Source organism: Cupressus sempervirens, chromosome 8 (assembly GCF_028749045.1).
Source record: "Cupressus sempervirens isolate cs-2001-9-10 chromosome 8, ASM2874904v1, whole genome shotgun sequence".
Taxonomy (NCBI): domain Eukaryota; kingdom Viridiplantae; phylum Streptophyta; class Pinopsida; order Cupressales; family Cupressaceae; genus Cupressus; species Cupressus sempervirens.
The window spans coordinates 245,481,423-245,488,645 of NC_143125.1; positions in this window are offsets into that span (position 1 = coordinate 245,481,423).

Consider the following 7,223-nt stretch of genomic DNA (forward strand, 5'->3'; position numbering starts at 1 on the left):
TTGCTCAAATCCTTACACTTTTCTTATTGGTTGCATGCTTTCTCCATTTTTCTTATTGGCTGGATGCTGATTACATAGGGAATGCAAAAGGTTCGATCTTATCTTTTAGATTCTTCAAGATTCATCTTGAGTCAGCTAAAAAATTGTTTACATTTGAGTTTGTGAGGGCAAAAACTCATATGTTGATTATATGTTACTTAGCATTTACTAATTGCTAATGCTCAACACATATAGGATTTTTGTCTTGCTTGGCTCCTATTATAACTCTATCTTACTCAGCTATTGTACTTTAAACAACACCTATAGTGACTCAGTATCACTCAACACTTGATACTTGCTCCACACATGAAGTTCACTCGGCACGTGTTGAATTTCTGACTTGGCTCATACTGTAGCTTGGCATCTATATTATACTCGGCATCAACCTTAGAATTTTCTTAAGTGTGTTGACACTCAATTGTCAAAATCAATCTGAGACAAACAACTTGATGCAAAATGCTTAGTGTTTGGCATACTAAGTTCTAGTATGAGAGATACGACCCACCATTCAAAATAAAAGTGTGTATGGGTTTTATTTGGAACAAGTATTTTTAAATATATGGGATGAATGCAAAATGAGGAGGGAGGAACACCTGAAAGAGGTGAGAATATCTATTTCTAATGCATGGAAGATGCATATACCAAAAATTGAATACGATGAAATTCTATTAGTGGTTTGTGCATGCACAAACTCAAGATAGAGACCTAATTTTTATGTTCCCCATTTTGTTGTTTGTAAATGTTTGATTTTGGAAACAAAAAATGTTAATGATTGTTGAGCCAACTTTGAGACTAATGTTCTCATCAAGAAAATCTCTCATTTTCCAAAAAAGGGCATACAATTTTTTCATTACCACTAACATTATTTCTGATCAAATCAATATTGGTGTTGTATTTTAAAGGGATGATTAAATTTGTTTCTTAGATGGAGGCTGAGGTTAGTACACATTGACAATAAAGGAGGAAAATGAGTATACCATAGGGATTGGTATGTTTTACATTAATAAGGAACTATTCTTAGTTTTGATAAGCATACATGGAAGAATGTTAAATTCCATACCAATTCTAGAGATGCTAAACTCAATATCCTAGTTTACTCATGAAAGAAAGAAGGAACCAAATGGGCTAATTTTAACTATCTTGGACCTTCATTACCTTTAGTATGAGGAGTGTAGGGAAAATGAATGGGAGTAATCAATAACTAGGACCTAATGAATATTGTGGAGGCAAATAGACAAATTGCTAGAATAAAAGAAAATATACGAATGCATTTTTATAGTTGATCAAGGGCATAGATCAATTTGAATGTATCATAAATAACCAAACAAAGTTTTATATCTATGATGCTCGTAGCCTTTTTTAAGGATGTTTTAGATTTTCCAACTTGAGATCAGTTGATTGAGGACAAACACTAGTGATGAGAACATTAGCTAAATATGAATACACATGAATGACTCTCTAGTAAAAAATGATCACAAATGTCCCTATTCTCTAGTTTGGAGTAGTATTCTTTAAAAAAAATTTAACCCAACAATGACCACAATCTTTTAGAGTATAGAGTTCAATGAAAGAAGTAGATTTGTAGTAGAATGTCATTATATATTTACAATATTATTGATGAATGTACTCACACCCTTCCATTGAGACCAAATAAATTATTATTAAAAATTTGGTGTACCCGATTGAAAGGGAGAAGAGGAGACTCACTTAATTCAACACTCCCAATCACAAGGTTTTTATCACTAGCATGAGTAGTAGATCAGGTTTTTTCCTCATGAGTTTATAAATTAGAAGAGGGTTGGAGAATGTGAATGAAGAGGATATGTTGTAACAGAGTGGAACACCTTATTCTTGAGATGAGAAGAGGCATGCGATCTAAAGGTCAAGGAAAGTCTTGACATGCATTGAAATTAGCCATGAATTACCTATATCATCAGCATAACCAAATATTTTTTTGGATCCATTTTGTAGAATAGGTTAGAAAAAATTATCCCATATTCAATGTGTATGGATTAGTTTAACTATTTTTATACAAGGACACTAAGTCTTTAGTTGTCCAAAGCAAGCACTTGTGGACAACATAATTGTGAGTTGTGTGTAGACCCCAAGCCGACTTGGTGGACAATAAGTAAATTTTGATCCATGCATCTAATGAAAACATAATGAAAAGAAAACTAGCTAGATCTAACTGACTAATGCAAACACAATAGCTAGCATAGATGTCAAGGTAATTGTATGGCCATGGCAGATTTTGAGGTAATCATATGGTCATGGTAGCTAGTGAGTGTGGCTTATAAAGATACACTAAGCTGTACCATTTGTGTGTATGATTGTAGTGGTTAGAGAAACCATCCAAACCTTACAATGAACCACTAGCAGTTAGTCATATGGTTGGGGTAGTAGAGGGCTTAACTACGAGAAGACTTCCAATCTTATGCTCTTTCAACATATGATAGTGCAAGTCCTAGCAAGTGATATACATAAAGAATGGTCGAGAAAATGAGATTGTTCTATGTGTCACCTAGGTGGTAGATCTACCTATAGATAGTTCACAAGGCTAGTGAGGTAGATGAGAATGGGCCAATCAAAAAACAACACATGGCATGGTTAGTCAACCAAGTTTGACCTAGATTCAAAAGGGGAGTGAAAATTTAGAAGTTGCAAAATAAGATTTTATTATTTGTTTTCCCTCTTTGATTGTGAATAGTTTTTAAAATAAAGTTGGGTTTATATTATAAAATTCAAACTTTATTAAAATGCACCTTTTTGTAAAATAAAGGCATGTTCATCAATTTTTTACCTTAAACTTCAAATGAATGCCCTAGGCAACATTTCTGTACACAATATCAAGTATCATATATCATTGGAGAGGGGAGAGATTGAAAAATCCATTTTTACAATCAAAATAAGTGTACATCTAACTAGATAAAAGATATTAGAAGATTTTCAAAATAGGGGGCCTTCTAAATATAACTTCTTCTCTTTACTTTCGAGCATCATATTCAATTTAAGAGAAAATGGTGAAGTGGGTATCTACAAAATTTGGAGAGGGTCGTACAAGTGATTTTATTTTATCTCCAAATCACTTTAATGAGATTTTTGGCAATGTTCTATTAGAAAATCTGATTTTCTTCCCATGGGGGATTTTATAATGCTAGTTAGATATTTTTCCAGATTGTGCTTCTTGGTTGAAGATCATATTTAATTTTTAGTTGGAAAACGAAAGATGAGAGATGCTTGCAGCAACACATGGATGAGAATTCAAGTGGACAAGTGGTAGTTTCATATCAGATCAGGGATTCTTCATTCTTCTATATATCCTCTCTCTTTCTCTTTTTAAAATGTTGGTTTGTTCTAGTCTATTGAGTAGAACTCTAGCTATGTTTTCACATCCTCAAAAAATTTCTAGATTGCCTAAGCAGTTACAATAAAGTTATATTATTTTAGCTATGATCTATTTAGTTTTTTTGAGTTATCTTCTTGCATTTTGAATGTATGTTTCTCAAACCAATGAATACAAATGCATAAAATAAACTTAGTTTCATTTTGATTCTTACCTCCTATCTTTATTGTTTGTAATCTTTTGTGATTTATGGACAAACAAAGAACATAAATCTCAGTTGAAACTCCTTTGGGTTGTATATTTTGATATGTTTTTCCATTGATTCAAAGAATCAAGTAAATGCTTGGTATATCTTAATAGGGTTACATATTTGGTAGAGGGATTTCTTGAGTATGAGATTTAGTCTGAACATTAATGTTTGATTCACAAAGTGAAAGGATAGATTTATGATATCATAATGTATGTTTTGATCTATGGATTACACAATGGATAAGGAAGTTATCAATGAAAGGATCTACATGTTTCTTGTTGTTGCATATGTGGGTTATGTTGATATTATCTAATAATTAATATCTTTTCCCTTTCATGTTGTAGACCTAAAAAGGTTAACCCTAACTTAGCTTAAGAATGCATAGGGCATGTTATTATATGTTTCATGTCTCTATTATTGCATTAGTATAGAAGGATTTTGGATTTTATCTTCTTTGTATAGATTCATATTAAGGTCTTTTACATTGGTCACATAAAAGAATATAAGGTATACCAGCCTTGGTTTTCTAGAGCTAGAAGTGAAGAAGAAGTTCAACCTTGTAGTTAGCCCTGATGTTTGCATATGTGTGTTGAATATGTGGATAAGCTACACCCTATACATATCTATTCTTATCATTGGGTTATTAGAAAATTATTAAATTAGAACACCAACAAAATACTTATGAATATCTAAGAGACAAACTAGGGTAAGTCCCTTAGAAAAAGATATTTAAGCTTAGTTTTTGCTCTACATGAAATGTGTTGATCAAAATACTTTATGAATTGATGCACACAATCCTACTTTAAGAGTTTCCTAAAGTAGTAGTGGAGAAAAAAGGTCATAATGTTGCATCAATCATACATAGATGACTGATGATGATTTCAGTTCTAACATGAAGATATCTACATGAATAAGATGCATGAGATAGTTAAAGTGTCTATGGAATTATTTTCAAAGAGGGAGATTTTGTAAATTAGTTACCATGAAGAGGGATAATATTATGCATTACCTTGAGAGAGATGGAATAAGAAGCAAGGTGCTTCTAGGAATACTAAAGAATTTGATTTATTTCATGATCTGAGATGATTGAGGGAGCTTATGTGAGATGCATGAATGAGAATCAAAATAAAACTAAAATATATAGACTATTGGACATAGATATGAGAATGAAAATGAAACTAAGGATATTAATAAAGATCTGATACTGTACATAGAGGGAGTTTTCTTGATTTGTTACATGTTTTGGATTCTTTGCTACCTAGAGGTGTTTCCATCAATGCCAAAGAGGGATATTGTTGGAAACTATAGTTGGAACAATTGTTATGTTGTCATTGATGTCAAACCTTATTGGTTAGATAGTTTGCTATCTAATTTGAGTTTTGTATCTAGATGATTGATTAAGAGGTTTTGATAAGTTGGTCATAACAAAAGCACCTAGAGGAAAGGTTGACTTAAGAGAAGAAACCAAAATTGACACTTGATTAGTTAGACATTGACAAGATAAAGTGATTTCTCAATCTTGTTGCAAGTGAAGAAGAGTGTTGTATTGAAATCTTGAAGAAGTGTTTAAACATTGACCAAATGCATAGGATTGAATGAGCACCCGAGAAAAAGACTAATTAACTTGATGTGTTTGTCGAGTGATGGTAGTGTCAACTAAGCAATAGTATAAGTCAATAAGAAATAGTGTTGACCAAGAATTAGTATTGACTTCATGATAGTATTTGTGCCAAAAATAAATATAGTAGGGATTGAGTAACCTAGTATTGGCCGAGGGACAACATTTTGACAGTTTATGAAAATTTGTAATTTCCACCCAATAGAGTTAGTTTCTTGGAATCTGTAAAGCATATTGAAGATAAGAATTGATGACCTAGAATATTTAAATCAAAAGAAACTATGTCTTCATGCTTCTATGCAAGGATTCAAGAAGAAGTTTGGAGAAGTTTCTAGAACAGAAAAGAATAGATAAATTTTTGAAAGGATTCAATGAATTTGACCTAATTCTAAGATCTATAGTGTCATTTAAGTGAAAAAAGATCAAAAGTACCTATTTAAGGAGGCACAAGGGCTAACCTAATAAGTTTGGAGGAACTTTTGATGCTATTGACTGAAAAACTTGAGTAGAAGGCTAAGAAGAGTTGAGAAGAGATGATTGTGATTTCTTAAAGGGTTGCCAAGAAAATCAAAGACTGAGATGACAATGAAGGCTAGTCAGTGGATCATCTTTCAAGCCAAACTAAGATCTTTATTTGCAAAATGATTTGTATTTACCAGATCAAAACTTCTTGTTATTTTTTAGCCATTGTAACAATTTGAAATCCTTTAATCAAGGTTGACCTAAAAATCATATGTGAATCCTTTAATCAAGGTTGCATTGTAATGGAATGTTCTAAAGTCCTCTAACAAGGCCACTCATAATAGGTTGGTTAAATCCTTTAATGTGGTCACATTTAACAGTGTGCGTTTTATACCTTTAATAGGGTTGTCTCCTAACATACCTCATTTTAGAAGACTGAAAGATTGTGACATTTTATTGGTGTTTCTTCCCAAGTATGGTTTCCATGTTAAATCCTAGTGTCAAACTTGTGTGGATGTTATTTTTTATTTTTTACTATTAATATATACATTATTCTAGTCTATTATATTTAGGACATTGGACTGCTAGTTTATGTTACTCAAAGTTTTCTATACGTACATCTAGACCTTGAATAAGTGATTCAACTCCCTTCTTAGTTATTCTAAATATTCTAATAGATACATTGCAAAAAAAAAGAGGAATTTAAATTTCAATGAATGTTTAAAATCATTAAAATTTTGTTGGTGTCAAGGAAGAAAAGTTGAGTGACTCACAAGAAGAAATATTATTTTATCTCATTTAATAAGAGGGTATGAATAGTTGAACTTGTGTTTCTTTTTCAAACATGAGTGCATGCATATTTTCAACACTTCTTAAATGGATGAGGTTGGAAGTAATTAATTTTGGTAGTTACATAATAATAATGGCTCTCTTTTTAAAGTTAAAAATAACATTTTGAGCACTAATCAGTAGTGAGGTATATAATAAATTTACAATCTATATTGAATCTGCATATGTTATCAGGTAAAGACATGCCATCTATATAAGATGTATTATTGGTTCTACTTTATATCCTCATGTACAAGTCATCAAATTCCTATTCTATCAAGGTTATTCATGATACATTTTGAAGTCTAAGGAAATAACATAGGAGGATGTAGGTAGGAGATATTTTATCTTCTCGAGTTATCTTCTTGCTCAGAGATGATTCTTCCATGAGAAGAAACTTTCAATTTCTCTTTAAATTGAGGGGTCTTGGTAGCATTATTGTCCTTTCATGGAGTGAGGGCAAAAGATTAGAGTATTATTTGATGACCACTTGAGGAAACATTAGACAAACTAATAGGAGATGTGGACCCTTGAAGGAAAGATGTCAATCTGTAGACATTTTGATGGTCATTGTTTCTACAACATTTGAGGAGGTGTTAGACACATTCAAAGGAGTTGTGGACTTTGATATCAAATATTTCTCATGTGAAATAGTGGAGGAGGTATTAGACACACACAAAGGA